This window comes from Rhinatrema bivittatum, chromosome 2 (genome assembly GCF_901001135.1).
Source record: "Rhinatrema bivittatum chromosome 2, aRhiBiv1.1, whole genome shotgun sequence".
In the NCBI taxonomy this organism is placed as follows: domain Eukaryota; kingdom Metazoa; phylum Chordata; class Amphibia; order Gymnophiona; family Rhinatrematidae; genus Rhinatrema; species Rhinatrema bivittatum.
Window position 1 is genome coordinate 423,239,220 of NC_042616.1, and position 18,169 is coordinate 423,257,388.

Below are 18,169 nucleotides of genomic sequence, written 5' to 3' on the forward strand. Positions count from 1 at the left end.
CAGGAAAGAGGAGGAGCATCAGCCACGTGCAGAAGAGGATCAGCGCGGCTCGAGAAGACCGGGGCTGCTGCAGAGCCCATCCTGCAGTGGCCCATGAAGAGGAGGCCCAGAGGTGAGAGAGAGACTGAGGGTTTGTACAGTGTGCATGTGTGCGTGTATGAGATGAGTTGAGAGACTGTGTGTGTGTGTGTGGGAGTGAAGACCTGAATGTTTGCAGAGACAGCATGGGAGAGCCTCTGTGTGTGAGAGAGAGAGACAGCATGTGATAGTGAGAGCCTGTGCTTGAGCAAGACAGCATGTAGGAGTGAGAGAGAGCCTGTGTGTGTGTGTGTGTGTGTGTCAGCATGTGACAGTGAGAGCCTGTGTGTAGGAATGATTGTATGAGAGAGAGCATGTGACAGTGAGAGCCTGTGCTTGAGCAGGACAGCATGTGGGAGTGAGAGAGAGCCTGTGTGTGTGAGTTACCATGTGACAGTGAGAGCCTGTGTGTAGGAATGATTGTATGAGAGAGAGCATGTGACAGTGAGAACCTGTGCTTGAGCAAGACAGCATGTGGGAGTGAGAGTTAGACAGCATGTGCAAGAGAGAGACTGTGTATAAATGATTGTATGAGGGACAGCATGTGAGAATGAGTGCCTGTGTATGTGAGAGAGAGAAAGCATGTGAGAATGAGAACCTGACTTTGTGTTTGAGGGAAGCAGACAGATGGAGAGAAAAGAAATATGTTATAAAAGGAATTGGCAAAAAAATAAGAAAGGGAAAGTGGAAAAAAAAAAAGCCTGTGACCAACCGATTAGAAAACTAAGATCAGACAGCAAATGTAAAAAGAAATAAATTACTTTTTACTGATTGGCACATGTAATCTTTGGGAATGTGCAAGAGTAGCACTTTCTCTATGCGGATCTCACAATGTACGAGATCAGCATAGAGGAACTGGAAGCCCATGGGGCCTGCACAGAGGAGGCAGCAGAATGTGCTTCAGTGCCAATAGCAGCAGTCAGCACCTCCGCAATAGCCATACAGCAGCAGTGACAGTGGCAGCAGAAGAATGAGAGAGGCTCTGAGGTTGCTGGCAAAAGAAAGAGAGGGGGTCTCTGCCTTTAGTGTGTGCATGTGTATGAATGGGAGTCTGCCTGGCGGTGTATGTGTGTGAATGCATGGGTGCCTGCCTGAGGGGTGTGTCTGTGAATGAGAATGTATGGGTGTCTTCCTGGGGTTTGTATGTGTGAGAATAGGTGCCTGCCTGTTTGTGGTGTATGTGTGTGTGTGAGAATAAATTGGTGCCTGCCTGGGGGTCTGTGTGTGTGAGAATGAATGTGTGCATGCCTGGGGGATGGGGAGGGAGTGGTGTGAAAATGAATGGGAGCCTGCCTGGGGTTCAGTGTGAGAATGACTAGGAGCTTGCCTGTGTGTGTGTGTGTGTCTGTGTGAGAACGAGTGGGAGCTTGCCTGGGAGTGTGTGTTTGTGTGTATGTGAGGGAGCCAGTGAGAGTGAGAGCATGAGTGTGTATGAGAAAATCCAGGGGAGTAAGAGTTTGTGTGGGGGTGTGTGTGGAGGGGGAGAGAGTGCCTTAGAGCCTGAGTGTGTCAGTGTCTGTGAGAGCGAGAGGTTATGGTTGGGTATAAGAGCATGAATGTGTATGTATGTGACAGTGTATGTGTGAGAGAGAATGGACATGTGAGTATGTGTGAGAGAGAGGATAACCTCCTAATCCTCGACAATATCAGGGTGACTGGAAATAAAGAGCTCCCATGTATGGACAGCAGGGGCTTTTTAAAATCCTTATTAGTTTTAATTATTGTGTGTTATTTGATATATGTACTGTTTTGAAATATTTTATTGGTGTTTGGGAAATTGTAAAAAATGTATATGATTTTAATTAATAGAAATTCTATTTATCAGTAGTTTTAAAATATTTTATTAGTATGGTTTTACTATTATAACTGATGCTTTGTTTCTTGATTTTATTTGTTTTATGAGGAATGGTTGTTCTGTTTTTCCATTGCTAATACACAGAGTCTGGCTTCTTGGGGTTTCCATTTCAGTTTTTGTCTAATTTGTGCTCCTTTATTTTGTATTCTGTATTTGGTGAGGGTCTGTCTCTGCTCTGTGAGTGTGACCGTAATGAGAGATTCTGCTAGCATGTAGTGTCTGTATAGAGATCTATAGCAATTGGGTTTGTTTTGTTTCCTCAGTAGGTGGTGTATTGGTATTCTAGGACCCAGTGTAATATTTACCCTTGCTTATTCACAGGTAGGGTTATTGTTGTTTGAGTCCTTGGTGTTATTACTGTTATGTTATGATGGGATTGCAGTATAGATTTTGGGTGTCTTTTTTGCGGTGCTTTGTGTTAGTTCACAATGTGTCTGGCAGTGGAAGGTGTTTGTGCTGCTGTTGCTGTGAGGTGACACCAGAATTTGAAAATATCTTTTAGTATGATGAACTGTAAGGGAAACATCCAAGCTCCATTGTTTGGGGGAATTTCAGTGGATGCACAGAGATACAGAACTGGAGGTGCAGGATTTGTATTGACATTCTGTCCCTTCCTATATATTCCAGACTTCACTCTCATAATCCATATAGAATTAGTTGAATGAGGCTATCAAATAATTTTATAGTAGTTTTACTAGAAGTGTGAAACTGGCCAGCTTTTTAAAATAATGCAGAGGACCCTTTGGACTTTTTTTAACAACACTTTTTTTATAACCAATTTTAAAGCAGGATCCATGCTATAGAGGTGGGTGTGATGAAGAAATGTCATTTTGGCTAACCCCCACACAAAACAAATTCTTCTGTCTAGAGATGCCACTGATTTTCTGTGGCACACAAATGCATTGGCCCCTGGGCGCCGGAGACCCTTGGTGCGCCACTGGGTGCGAGCCATATGGGGCCGCAAGTGGTGGCAAAGAGGAGTGGAGATTTGGCGGGCCGCAAGCAGTGCCCAATCTGCTCGCGACCCAGAAAACCCCAGTCAGCGGGCGTGATTGAGAATGAGGTAGGAGTCGGGGCCGAGACCGGGGGGGGGGGGGGGGGGGGCGCAAGGAAGAAGGCTCGCCTAGGGTGCCAAATCCCCTTGCACCGGCCCTGGTAATACCACAGAAAATTTGGTACCCCCAGTCCTCCCTGCAATCTAGGGAGGAATAATACCTGGCTTGAGATTCTCTGAAAGAGTGTCCCGTCCACTCGCTCTCCCTACTCCCCTGGCCACTTTGCCCTCTCAGGCCCCAACTCCTCCACCTGCCAGTATCTCTCCCCTCCACCTCTAGGCTCAACCCCTTCCACTCTATTGCCAGTCCAGAGTTTGACCCTGATCTCAGTACTGTCCCTCACATAGGCTTCCTCTGTCCCTCCCTCTCTCTCTAATACATATACACACACCCTCATTCAGGCTCCCTCACTCTCTCACACATACACATCCCCTCATACAGGGCCCTCTCTCTTGTATACACACCCACACAAGCTTCCTTTCTCTCTCACACATACATCCTCACATAGGCTACCTATGTCTCTCTCACACACCCCTTCACACAGGCTGTCTCTCACACATACACAATCCCTTCAACAGGCTAGCACCCTCACATGCACACTATTCCTTTTTCATACACACGTGCTCCCAATCTCTCTCACAAACACACTCCTTCACATCTCCTCATATAGGCTCCCTCTCTCTGAAACCCACACTCAAGCATCCCCCCGCTCTTACCTCCCATGCTCTCACACCGCCTTTCTCACACCTCCTCCCTCTCCTCTCTCTCACACACACACATACATATTCTCTCTCTCACACGGGGGCCTTCCATCTTTGCCGCGAGCAGAGCACACTCCATTCGCAGCATACGGGGGTCTTCCATTTTCGCCGCAAACGGCACGCCTGGGCCTTCTTTTTCGCCGCAAGCAGAGCGCGTCCCGCAGTACATGCAAGCCTTCATCTTCGCGCACTCCGTTTGCGGCATGCCAGGGTCTCCTCTGCTATTTTCTGTGCAGAGTTTGGCAATTCTGCGCAGGGGGGGGAATTCTGTGCAAATCCTGCGCTCCGCAGTAGCTCAGAATTCCCCCAGGATTATGATATAGAAAGAGAACAGTCTAACACCAAGCACTTATAACTTCCATCAATGGAATACTGACACAATTCATAGTGAGGTAGTTTGGTCTCTGATTTACATCTCCCTAACCAAATTGCCTCGGATTTGGCAGTGTTAACATTGTCTGTGATCCTCCAGCCAGTTTGAAATTTCAGACAAACAAAAAAGTTAAATCTTGTCATATCAGGTGTTGTCAGAATTAAATGTAGCTATCATCTGTATATCATTGGTGTAAAGAACTAAAACCCAATTCCTGTCTAATTCTTGGGAGGTGCCCTAAAACAAGTTAAACAGGAGAAAAATTGACCCTTGAGCTCTACAAGCCAGTGTTCTAGAAGAAGAAATATTCCACTTCATATGAAAAGAGCGGTATTGCAAAAAAGACTTAGCTTCTGAGTGACTTAAAATAATTTAACAGTCTCTCAGAAGCACATGGTTCAGAATGATGTTTCTTTGAAGGATACTAACAGAATAGGGACATTAGAGCATCCCAGTAGAGGTTGCAATAAATGCTAAAATGGACCAGGTGCCTTTAAAGAGTACACAGAGCAGAAAGATTCCAAATTACCCCTATCAACTAATAAGCAAGCTGTTAATACAACCAAAATCATTCTTTGAAATCTCTGTATACAAATGCTAGACTAAAAAATAAGATGGGAGAGTTAGTCTATAGCACTGATGAAGAGTAGATATAATTGGTATCTCAGAGACCTGATGGGAGGAGGATAACCAATAGGACACTGTAATACCAGAGTACAAATTATATTGAAATTCTAGGATGGATCAAATTGGTGGAGGAGTGGCACTATATATTAGAGGGCATTGAGTCAAACAGGATAAAGGTTCTGCAAGAAACAATTGGCAATGTTGAATCTTATGACTAGAAATTCCAGATGAAAAGGGGAATAAAATAACAAGGGGGAGGGGGGTAATTACCATCCACCTGGCCAGAATGAACAGATAGACAATTGCTAAAAGAAATTAAGGAAGATGAAATCAACAGCCCAGTAATAATGGGTGATTTCAACTACCCCAGTATTGATGGGTGAATGTCACATCATTACATGCTAAAGAGATAAAGTTCTTAGATGAAATAAATGTCTGCTTCATAGAAGAGCTGGTAGAAGAACTAATAAGAGGGGAATCCTATTTTAGAACTAGTTCTTATTGGATTAGAGGTTTTGGTGTGAGAAGTAACAGTGCTGGAGCCACTTGCTATAGTGATCACCTCATCAAATTTGACTTACCATATTTTTTGCTCCATAAGACGCACTTTTTTTCCCCCAAAAGTGGGGGGAAAATGTATGTGCGTCTTATGGAGCGAATATAAAAAAAAAACACAAAAATCTAACAACCCCCCACCCTCCTGACCCCCCCAAGACCTGCCGACTTAGTTTACCGCAACCCCCCACCTTCCTGCCCCCCCCAAGACCTGCCGACTTAATTTACCGCAACCCTCCTGACCCCCCCCAAGACCTGCCGACTTAATTTACCGCAACCCCCCCTCCTCCTGACCCCCCCCCCCAAAGACCTGCCAAACGTCCCTGGTGGTCCAGCGGGGGTCCGAGAACAATCTCCTGGGTGTGGGGCCGTCGGCTGCCAGTAATCAAAATGGCGCCGACGGCCCTTTGCCCTCACTATGTCACTGGGACCGACCGCTGCTATTGGTTGGTCTCAGTGACATAGTGAGGGCAATGGGCCGTCGGCGCCATTTTGATTACTGGCAGCCGACGGCCCACGCCCAGGAGATCGTTCCCGGACCGCTCCTGGACCCCTGCTGGACCACCAGGGACGTTTGGCAGGTCTTGGGGGGGTCAGGAGGGTGGGGGGTTGCGGTAAATTAAGTCGGCAGGTCTTGGGGGGGGTCAGGAGGGGGGGGGTTGCGGTAAATTAAGTCGGCAGGTCTTGGGGGGGGGGGTCAGGAGGGTGGGGGTTGTTAATTTAAAGGGTTGGGATGGGGTTCCCAGAGAAAGAAAAGTTTTCTGATCTGGGGAGTGGACCGAAATGGCCCTCCCCAGACCCGAAAACAAAATGGGGAGAAAAAAAAAAAGCTATGCACTCCCCTAATTTGCTCCATAAGACGCCCAGACGCAGAGCCGGTTTAGCACAAATTTTTTATTTTTTTTTTTTTTATTTTCCCCCTCTGAATCCTAGGTGCGTCTTATGGTCAGGTGCGTCTTATGGAGCGAAAAATACGGTAACTTGGAGGGAGGACACACAAGAAATCTACTGTGACAGCACTTAACTTTCAGAAGGGTGACTATGATAAAATGAGGAAAATAGTTAGGAAAAAATTGAAAAGAGCAGTGCAAAAGTTAAGCGTTTTACATCAGGTATAGATGTTGTTTAAATGTACTATCTTAGAAGCCCAGACCATGCATTATGAAAGGCAGAAGAAGGTGAGGTGTGAGAGGCTCTAATAGCTAAAAATATCTTTTAAGAAATGAAAAATGGATCCAAATGAATAAAACAGAAAACAGCATAAGTGCTGGCAAGTTAGATACAAAGCATTGATAAGGAAGGCAAAGAGAATATTTGAAAAGAAGCTTGCCATGGAAGCAAAAACTTATAATAATCTTTTTCAAGTACATTCAAAGTAAGTATTCAACCCTTTCAGACTAGTACTTGGTAGAACTACCTTTGTTGCAATAACAGCTTTCTGTTGGGGTAAGTTTCTACCAACTTTGCACACTGGGAGTGATTTTTGTCCTTTCTGGCAGATTTGCTCCAATTTGTTCAGGTTAGTTGGATGACGCTTATGGACTGCATTTTTCAAGTAGTGCCATAGATTCTCAATTGGATTGAGATCTGGACTTTGGTTTGGCCATTGTAGAACATTCACCTTTTTGTTGTTCAGCCACTCCTGTGTTGCTTTGGCCTTGTGCTTGGGATCATTGTCCTGGAGAAAGGTGAACTTTCTCCAAATTTTAGTTTTTTAGCAGACTGAAGCAGGTTGACTTGCAGTATCTCCCTATATGTTGCACCATCCATCCATCTGTCCTTCAATTTTAAGAAGATGTCCAGTCCTTGTTGAAGAAAAGCATCCCCACAGCATGATGCATCCACCCCTATACTTTACTTTTGGGATAATCAACAGACAAGCAATGCAATAGTTATCCACCCTTTTTGATACTACAGGAAATATATATTTGAGTAGCATATCAGTAGTACCCTGGTACCATATCTTATGTCATCCAATTTCAGTTGTAGAGTAGGCATCAGGGTCTCTTTACTATTATGTATTCTGCATTCAAAAATTCCTTTTTCAATCAATACCTTCAATCATCCCCTTCTTTAGTGCTTACATTAATACACCAACCACCCTCCCTCATACCTATTCACACACACTATCCACCCACCCCTTGACCAGAGAGAAAAAATTATCCATATGCTTTCTTCCCTTACCATGCCAATGTATATTCCTGCTCGAGTAAAGATTAACTGGCAGCCGATGAAAAAATCTTTTAGACTACCACATATTCCATCACTTTACGCTTAGCATACTTCACATCCATATCTTCCAATGCCATGAAATCCAGCATTCTTCTTTGCCATAAGTTCAGATTGGGAGGATCATCTTCAGCCTACTTAATTAGTATGCGTTTACACACAGTTGAAGGCCAAAGAGATGAACCAATCCTCTCCCGGTTCCATTTAATGAATCTGAGAAAGAGATCCCCCAAGGAGCAGCAGTTGACCCTGCCATGGGAGTGAATTACCCTTGCACAATCTTGAGTAATAATCTGGTCCCAAAAGGCTTTTAAATGGGAACAATTAAATCAATGCACCTTAATTCCATTTTCATAACATAGCATAAGATATGCCATACTGGGTCAGACGAGGAGTCCATCAAGCCCAGTATTTTGTCTCCAACAGTGGCCAGTCCAAGTCACAAGTACCTGGCAAGTACCCAAACATTAAATAGATACTATGCTACTATTGCAGACAACAAGCAGTAGCTATTCCCTATTGATTACTAGCAGTTTATGGACTTCTCCAGGAACTTACCCAAACCTTTTTTAAACTCAGTTACACTAGTTACCTTAACCACATCCTCTGCCAACAAACTACCTATGTATCCACCTAGCCTATTATAGAAAATTGATAAATAACACAAAAAAAAGATTGATAAAATTCTGATATTTACACATAATCCTAAAGTCTTATTTTATATAGTGCATAAGCTAACAAATAACACTGCCAAGAATGAAACACTGTCAGAATCCCGTTGCAATGAAGTAGCTTTATTCTTTAAGAACAAAGTTGACACCCTAATAGGAACCCTAGAACATATCCCAAAACAAAAAATAAACATGACCAAAAGAGATCTATCACCATGGTCAGAATTTGAAAATACTTCTAAGAAAGAAATAGCTTGGTAAGTAAGTTAAACCCAGCTAATCATCCGCTAGATGTGATCAGCACAGTAACCCTTAAACGATGTTCAGAGATAAGACCATTTTTAACAGCAGCAGTAAATCAGTCTCTCATAGAAGGAAATCTGCACCCTATTTTAAAAAATGCCATCGTAAAGCCAATTTTGAAACAGAGTTAGATACCACTGATTTAATATTTTTTAGACCTATTTCAAATTTGCCATTTTTAGCGAAATTAATCGAGAAAGTAGTTAATGAACAATTAAGTGAGTATCTGGAAATGAGATTTTATATCCGTCGCAATATGGTTTTAGAAAATTATATAGCACTGAAACACTTATTATCTTTATCAGATAATATTCTTAAAGGGTTTGACAGGGGACAAAGTTACTTGTCCTTTGGACTCTGGATCACTAAATACTTCTCGATAGACTACAAGACATAGGACTATCTAATACTACATTGAAATGGTTCATATCATTTTTAGATAATCGAAATTTTTTACGGTGAAAATTAATGATAGTGTCTCTGAGAAGGTGAAATTATCAACAGGCGTGCCACATGGTTCTGCGTTGTCAGCTACTCTTTTTAATATTTATTTGCTCCCGCTATGTCACCTTTTAATCGGTCTTAGTTTAAATTATTTCATTTATGCAGATGACATCCAGATTTTATTCCCAACTTTTAAATTAGTAGTTAAGTATTTAAAAATAATTAGACAACTGCTAACACAAATGAAACTAGATAAATCTGTTTTTATGATTTTAGATCGGAAGAATGTTATTTTAGAAAAGAAAGTGGTAACTATTAATGATATAACAAATTACAAGTTAGTAGATTCAACAAGGAATTTAGGTGTAATTATGGATTATGAGCTAAATTTTAGAGTACACATTTCTAAGAAAGTTAAAGAAGGTTTTAACAAACTAATGATGTTAAAGCGCTTGAAGCAATTACTTTCACACGAAAATTTTAGATCAGTACTCCAAGCTATGTTATTTACCGGACTAGGCTACTGCAATTCCACGATGTTAGGACTGCCAAAAGCAACATTACGTCCTTTACAAGTCCTGCAAAACACTGCAGCCCGTATCCTCTCAAACACAAAGAAGGATAGTATCACCCCGGTTTTAAAGGATCTATATTGGTTGCCCATAGAAAGTAGAATAATGCATTAAATCTTATGCATTATCCACAAAATATTGTATGGTGAAATGACTGCCTGGTTAAATTCAACTATAAAATTACACATACCCCAGCGCGATCTTAGGTCAGCCAACAAAGCCCTCCTTTCAGTACCTACAGTAAGGTCCGCTCACTTGAGCGAAGTTAGAGATCGTGCTATATCAATCGCAGGTCCAACTCTCTGGAATAGATTTCCACAAGTTATGGTTACAACATAATTTGAAGAGATTCAGGAAAAATCTAAAAACGTGGCTTTTTAAGCAGGCATTTGAGACTGTCACTTAAGATATAAGCTAGGTCTTTTATACATTCTATCTTTATTCTGCTTTTTACTTAATTATAATGTTAATTTGTAGCCTCTATTAGCTTCTATGTGAATTATTGTAATTTATTTTTGAATATTTTATGATGTACTTTTATTTCCTTTTACTGTTTGGATTTTAGATGTATTTTGTAAACCGTAGCGATAGAACTCATTCTGTGCAACGGTATATAAAAATTGTATGTATAAATAAATAAATAATAAATCCCTGAGTTTGATTGTGCATTGAGTGAAAGATTTTTTTACTGTTTTAAATGTACTACTTGCTAACCCCATGGAGTGCCCCCTAGTCCTTGTATTATCCAAAAGAGTAGATGAATGGGTAAGTTTGAAATGGTTAAGTGTTTTCATGATTTTGTAGACCTCTGTCATATCCCCGCTGAGCTGTCTCTTCTCCAAGCTGTACAGCCCTAACGTTTTTAGCCTTTCCTCATATGTTTGAGCCATTCCATCCCCTTTATCATTTTGATCACCCTTCTCTGTACTTTCTCCAGTGCAACTATATCTTTTTTGAGATGTGGCGACTAAAATAGCACGCAGTATTCAAGGCGAGGTCTAACCATTGAGCAATACAGAGGTATTATGATATCCTCCATTTTATTTGCTATTCCCTTCATAATGATTCCTAACAGTGGGAGCACTGAGAGAAGAGGATCACCTTGCTGGTGGCTGAAAAGAATCAGAGAAATTTTAGAGCTTAAAAGTTTTGGGGAGAAGTAAACTATTTCAGGTATATTCTTTAGTGTGTTTGTGTGTCTGTATTAAACAGCTAGTCAGAAGACAGGCAAAATAACCAAGGGTTTTGTGTTTCTTTCCCACCCACCCCAGCTCGTCCTTTAATTTATAGGCAGGCGACACTCAGCGTTTTAACTTATATTCAGAAATTCCCTACACTTATCAAGAGTTTAATCATTCCCTTGTAAGTCACTACCAGATAGTGAATACACTAATACATTTGAAGAACCCTAATTGTACGCATTCCTACTCCCATAGCAACCTAATCTTAATTAGGAACTGAACAAATTTAAGATGAAGGCAGCAGTCCAGCAGCAAGAGGGAGGCCTCCCAGTCTTTTTTGCATAGTGTGTCCATGTGTGATTTTTTTACCCATCAATGAAGTTGTGTGTGTGCACCCAGTGCAAAGAGCTCCTGTTTCGTAGAGAACAAGTCTGATCTCTGGAGGCCTTAGTGGCAGACCTGGAGGAGCTGAGGCAGACAGGTATATAGATGAGACCTTCAGGGACATAGTAGCCAAGTGCCAACTCCAGATAGCAGCCCTGGTACTGCCTTGGAGGAGGAAGGCCTCCTGATCAGAGAGCATCAATCTGGTGCAGTAGGAAATGATCCCCTCACACAGAGGATGTCTTTCTCAGGGCTACTGCCCAGGAAGGAAGGGTTAGGTTGGCTGTCATAGTTGGTGATTCGATTATTAGGAATGTACACAGCTGGTTGGCTGGGGGGCATGAGGATCACCTGGTAATATGCCTACCTGGTGCAAAGATGACAGACCTCACGCGTCACCTAGATAGGATTATAGATAGTGCTGGGGAGGAGCCGGCTGTCGTGGTACATGTGGGCACCGACGACATAGGAAAATGTGGGAGAGAGGTTCTGGAAGGCAAATTTAGGCTCTTAGGTAGAAAACTGAAATCCAGACCCTCCAGGGTAGCATTCTCTGAAATGCTCTCTGTTCCACGCACAGGTCCACAGAGGCAGGCAGAGCTCCAGAGTCTCAATGCTTGGATGAGACGATAATTCAAGAAGAGAAACCTTATTAAAATCATCCATTGTACCTGAAGACTGGAAGGTGGCTAATGTAACCCTGATATTTAAAAACGGGTCCAGGGGTGATATGGGAAACTATAGACCGGTGAGTCTGACTTCAGTGCCGGGAAAAATCATGGAAATGGTTACAAAGAGTAAAATCACAAAACATCTAGATAGAAATGGTTTAATGGGACACAGCCAGCATGGATTCACCCAAGGAAAGTCTTGCTTCATGAATTTCCTACACTTTTTTTTTTTTTTTGAAGAGGTGAATAAACATGTAGGCAAAGGTAAACCGGTATATATGGTGTATATGAATTTTCAGAAGCCTGTTTGACAAAGATCCTCATGAGTGGTTTCTAAGAAAATTAAAAAGTCATGGGATAGGAGGGGGTGTCCTTTTGTGGATTGCAAACTGGTTAAAGATGGAAACAGAGTTAGATCAAATGGTCTGTTTTCATAGTAGAAAAAGGTAAACAGTGGAGTGCCTCAGGAATCTGTACTTGGACCGGTGCTTTTTAATATATTTATAAATGATCTGGAAAGGGGTATGATGAGTGAGGTGATCAAACTTACGGATGATACATTATTTTTGCTGAGTAGTTCAATCACAAGCAGATTGTGATAAATTGCATGGAGGACCTTGTGAAACTGGAAGATTGGACTTCCAAATGGCAGATGAAATTTAATGTGGACAAGTGCAAGGTGATGCATATAAGGAAGAATAACCCTTTCTGTAGTTACACAATGTTAGATTCTACCTTAGGAGTTACCACCCAGGAAAAGAGTTCTAGGCGTCATAGTGGATAATATATTGAAATCATAGACTCATTGTGCTTGTGGTGGTCAATTGCCTGTATGTTAGGAATTATTAGGAAGGGAATGGCAAATAAAATGGTGGATGTCATAATGTCTCTCTATCGCTCCATGGTGAGATTGCACATTGAATACTGTGTTCAGTTCTGATCGCCACATCTCAAGAGATATAGTTGCACTGGAGAAAGTACAGAGAATGGTGACCCAAAATAAGGGGCATGAAACGGCTCCCCTATGAGGACAGGCTAAAGACGTTAGGGCTGTTCAGTTTGGAGAAGACGACTGAGGCGGGGTATGATAGAGATCTATAAAATCATGAAAGGACTTGAACAGGTTAATGTAAATTGGTTATTTACTCTCTCAGATAATAAGACTAGGGGGCACTTCATGAAGTTAGCAAGTAGGACGTTTAAAACAAATAGAAAATTATTTTTCATTCAGCACTTAGTTAAGCTCTGGAATTCATTGCCAGAGGATGTGGTTATGGAAGTTAGTGTAACTGGGTTTAAAAACGGTTGGATAAATTCCAAGAGGAAAAATCTATAAACTATTAATAAGCAGTAGTAGCTTGATCTATTTAATGTTTAGGTACTTGCCAGGTACTTGTGACTTGCACTGACCACTGTTGGAAACAGGATGCTGAGTTTGATGGACCCTTGGGCTGATCCAGTGTGGCATATCTTATGTTCTTGCTTTGTTGACCATCACAGCACATTGAGCGGCTGATTTTAATGTAATATCAACCATGATGCCCAGATGTCCTGTTTGGGTAGAAACTCCTAAAATGGAACCTATCATGTAGCTTTGGCATGGGTTATTTTTCCCATTATGTATCACCTTGCACTTGTCCACAATATATTTCTTCTGCCATTAGGACAACCAGTCTTCAGTCCTGCAATTTATTATAATTCGCTTGTGATTTAACTACTCTGAATAATTTTGTGTAGTCAGTAAATTTGATCACCTCACTGGTCATACCTCTTTCCAGATAATTTATAAATAGATTAAATAGCACTGGTCCAAGTACAGATCCCCGAGACACTCTACTGTTTACCTTTTTCCACTGTGAAAACTGACCATTTAATCCTATTCTCTCCTGTCTTTTAACCAGTTTGCAATCCTAAAAAGGACATCTCCTATTATCCCATGACTTTTTAGTTTTCATAGAAGCCTTTCATGAGGGATTTTGTTAAACACCTTCTGAAAATCCAAATACACTACATCTACTGGTTTACCTTTATCCACATACTTATTCACCCCTTCCAAAAAAAAAAAGTAGTAGATTCGTGGGACAAGACTTTCCTTGGGTAAATCCATCCTGCATCTGATGCATAAGGGAGAATCAGTTTCATATTATATTGTCTAACATCTCCAAAATAAACATTATTTAGAATCCTATATTGGATCTCCTGTAATGATACATCCACATCTCTTATGTAAAAACTACATATGTTCATCTCTGTGGCAATGTCCATCTTCAGCTCCTTTCTCTAAAATGCTGATAATTTAAGCCATTCCTCTGATATCTTTTGTTGCTTGCAAAGAGTATTCCATTGTGAAATAGCGTTCCTGGTCTCTCCCACGCATTGTGCTGCAATGAAAAAAGCGAATTCCACCTTACGTTCTTCTTCTAGTCCTTTCATAGAGTCTCTGTAATGCTGTGATTGGAGAAATGCAAAAAAAGAGCTCTGTAAATCATATCGAAGTTGGATAGATTGAAATGTCTGGCAAGACATTAGCACATCATTTCCCATATGGCCCACAGAGATCATCCCACCTTGGCCCACTCCCTGAAAACTTTTTTATATTCATTATCAGGTGGAAAATGTCTATTCCCCATTAGAGGTAATTATAATGATGATGTACTCTTCCAGCCACTCCAGTGTAACCAATGCCAAACCCGCACTACTACCCAGGTTAATATATTTTTCCTCTTGATTTTTAGTACCCACGCCTCAGTAGTGTGTTAAAGATATATTGGGGACCATGGAGCAAGCATACTTGCCACCATGTCACGCTCACAGTATTTATATTTGCCTGTCAGCCATTCCCCTAGAAAACGTGTCACGCTCACAGTATTTATATTTGCCTGTCAGCCATTCCCCTAGAAATGCAGTGTTGTAGAACTTGAGATTATGGAGAACTAGCCTGCCAGATTCCTTGCTACTAAGTATCTTATGGTATCCCACCATAGGACCGTCTCCCTTGCCATATAAACTTAATAAACAATGATGAGGGAGAGATCTTTCTGCTTTAGCCAGCAAGGCAAGATATAACGTTTATACAGCAATTTAGGGAGAATAATCAATGGCAGGTCTCTCCAAGTCTGCAGTTGAGTATTGCTGTTAAACCTGTAGTGATAAGAATATATAAATGTGATAAGTTCCTTAGGACCCAAACACGTAAATACTTCATTTTATCAGGTGCCCATCTAAAAAGGAAATTCCCTGGCCATGACTTTTTAATCGTGGGGTTAAGCACCAAAGGTTCAGATTTATTGCAATTTATTTTTAAGCCTACTATTGCTGCAAATTTAAAAAACATTGCTTGAACCGCCAATATACTTTTATAGGGATCACCAACAAACAATAGAATATCTTCTGCAAATAAGGAGATTTTCATCTCCCTTCCCCCAATTGTGATTCCTTGAAATGCCCTCTCCCTCCTCAACAAACATACCATTGGCTCGACTGCTAGAACAAATAACAGCAGGGAGAATAGGCATCCTTGACGTAATTCCCCTGCCCAGCTCTCAAACCCTTTAGACACAGAACCGTTTATAAGTAAACACTCAGCCGGGTTCTGTATAGGATACACAACCATTTTATAATAGGACCCGAAAACCCAAAGTTTTCCAGCACCCAAAACAGATAATTCCAGGATAAGGAATTGAATGCCTTATCAGCATCTAGACTCTATTAAACCCTGTGTCATCTTCCTAGGCCAGCACTGCAATCAGCCTACAAACATTTTTGACCTCATGTCATCCCTGAACAAACCCTGTTTGTCATTTTCCACCAGACCTGGCAAAAAACAGTTTATGCGCCCCACTGCTACATGTTTCAGTTCAACATTTATCAGCAAGATTGGTTCGTAAGAGCAGACATCCATCGTATCTTTGCTGTTTTTGGTAAAACTATTATTAGATTCTGTTCTGGGGAAAGCATGCCTTGTTTCCAATTTCCCTTTATAAAAAGTTAACTGTTTAAGTAAAATTTTTGTAAATATTCTGAGCCAAGCCCATTTATACCTTCTGCTTTGCCCAATTACAGTTTTATTTTTTTATTTTTATTTTTTAATGACCACATGCACATCTATTCCTTTAATAGACTCATTCAGTTTATTCAATTGAGTTTCGGAGAGGGTAGGCCAGACAAAATCACAAAATCTTTCATCTGTGCCGCTCTTCTCCTGGCAAAGAAGTATAGAGAGAACTATAATATGCAAGGAAACTATCTTCTGTTTTTTTGCATCATATGTCCAAAAGTCCCCCAAGCACCAATATATTATGATGCATCTCTGCCCTTTAAGTTTTACCTAGTTAGCTAACATCTTGATGGCCTTATTAACAAATTTATAAAGCCTATATTTGAAAAAGTTCAGTGACTTCCTGAATCTTTGAAACAGCAAGCTATTTAAAGCACGCCGGGCTTGTTACCAGGCCTATTTCTCTTCCTCACTTAAAGAACTACTATGCTTAGCTTGAGCTTGTTTAACATAGTGAGACAAATGTAAAATTTCAGCATTCCTAGCTTTATTTTGTCTGGCTACATAGGCTAACACGTCCCTGCATAACCACTTTACTGGCTTCCCAGAGGAGAGATGGGGAAATAGAGCCTGTATCATTAAAGCAACATATTCTCTCCATTTAGCTTGGAGATATTTCTGAAAGCCTAATCCTTATAGAGACCTGGATTCATTTTTCCAATTAAGTTCATGCTGGCCAGGATCTCCCAGTTCCATATTTAGTGTAACCGGTGCATGATCAGAAATAGAAATGCCAATCTTTGCTTCTCTTTCCACTGAGAAAAGACCTTCAGAGATCAGTGTGTAATCTAATCTTTAATAGCTTTTGTGTGAAATAGAATAAAATGAATAATCCCGCTCTCCATAATGAAAGGTCCGCCAAATATCTATCAACCCCATTTCAGTAGCCACAAATATGACTCCCATCATTTCCTGAGCAGACTTACAAATTTTCCCTGATTTGCAATCTAATCTGCTACCATATTGAAGTCACCTCCAACAATCAGCCTGAATTCAAGAAATCAGAACAGAAGGGTTACCAGTTCACAAAAATAAGTGTTTGGTGCATATAGTACACAAAAACCTACACGCAAGCCATACAGACTACCAAGGACTACAGTGTATCTGCCTTCCTCATCAGTTAACTATTGCTCCAATTGAAAGGGCATTTGTTTACATACTAGTATTGCTACCCCTTTTTGTCTGCGAGTATGAGGGAAGTAACATTGTCTCACCCAGTCTTTTTTCAATTTGAGATGTTCCTCCATAGTTGTTTCCTGGATCATAGCAATATGAGTTTTATCTTTTGCAAACATGGACAACAGTTTTACATTTAATTGGGGAGTGTATACCATGCACATTCAGTGTGCAGACATTTACCTTAACTGTAATCTAATATCCAAACTTGTAGACACATCCCGCCTATCACAGAAATACGCCCCCTCCCCAAGTGCTTCCCAGCTTGCTCACTCAGGATTCACTTACCAGGATAATGTCAAGCTCACGCTCTCTATTCTCTCAGGGCAAATTCTACCATCCCATTCATACTGCCATACACACTCATTCATCCACAGCTGCACTCCATTTAAACACAACCATACTCTCATACATCTAGCTCCCTTTCCCCACTCCAAGGGGGACCACAAACCCCAGCCGCCTTCTACTCCTCCCTGTTGTGGAAACGCGGATAGCGGTTCCATCTCTGGTGTTTTTGTGTGCCCCTGGGCCCCGATACAGCCGAGGAGGAGCTCCGGCGAGTATCGAGGCAGGTGAGAGGTGCCCCAGCATGGGATGAAGATGGAGAGCGATGACCTCAACCACAGCAATACCTGTGCGCAGCAGAAAGAGACCCAAACAACGCACTGTTGGTCTCATGAGTGGTTCTCAGACTACTCCAAGCCCTTTCAGACCTGCCGCATGGAGCAGCAACTGCGACAGGGCGACCAGTGGTCAGAGGATGAGGACATCAAAGATGAAGACTTGAAGTGAGACAAGACTCATAATACGTGAAGTGGAACATCACTCTGGATACATGAAGTAAGACTAAACTTCAACACATGAGAATGCAATCTGGAGAGTGGAGTGAAGAGGAACTCTGATCACGTATATGAAGAAAACTCTGGAAGGCCATGAGTTGCTTTGAAGAGAACTTGGTCGGTACTGGACGTCACGTGCCCTACACAACCTAGCGGACTGGTCTCGGACCACGCAGGCAGCGTGCCCTACACAGCCGGGGTAGGCTGGTCGCGGACCAAGCTAGTGGTTTCCCCACACAAGTTGGCCAGAGCTGAGTTGGTACTGCACGTCATGCGCCCATATACTCAGCCAATGAAGACCAGGTCACGGACCACGTGGTGGTTCCCCCACACAGGGA

The 18,169-nt window shown here is 41.8% G+C and overlaps 1 protein-coding gene across 1 annotated transcript in view; it reads left to right on the forward strand.

The window, feature by feature from the left end:
* Positions 1-18,169, forward strand: part of TNRC6B (trinucleotide repeat containing adaptor 6B) — an 877,462-nt gene that overhangs the window by 466,281 nt on the left and 393,012 nt on the right. The window lies entirely within an intron of this gene.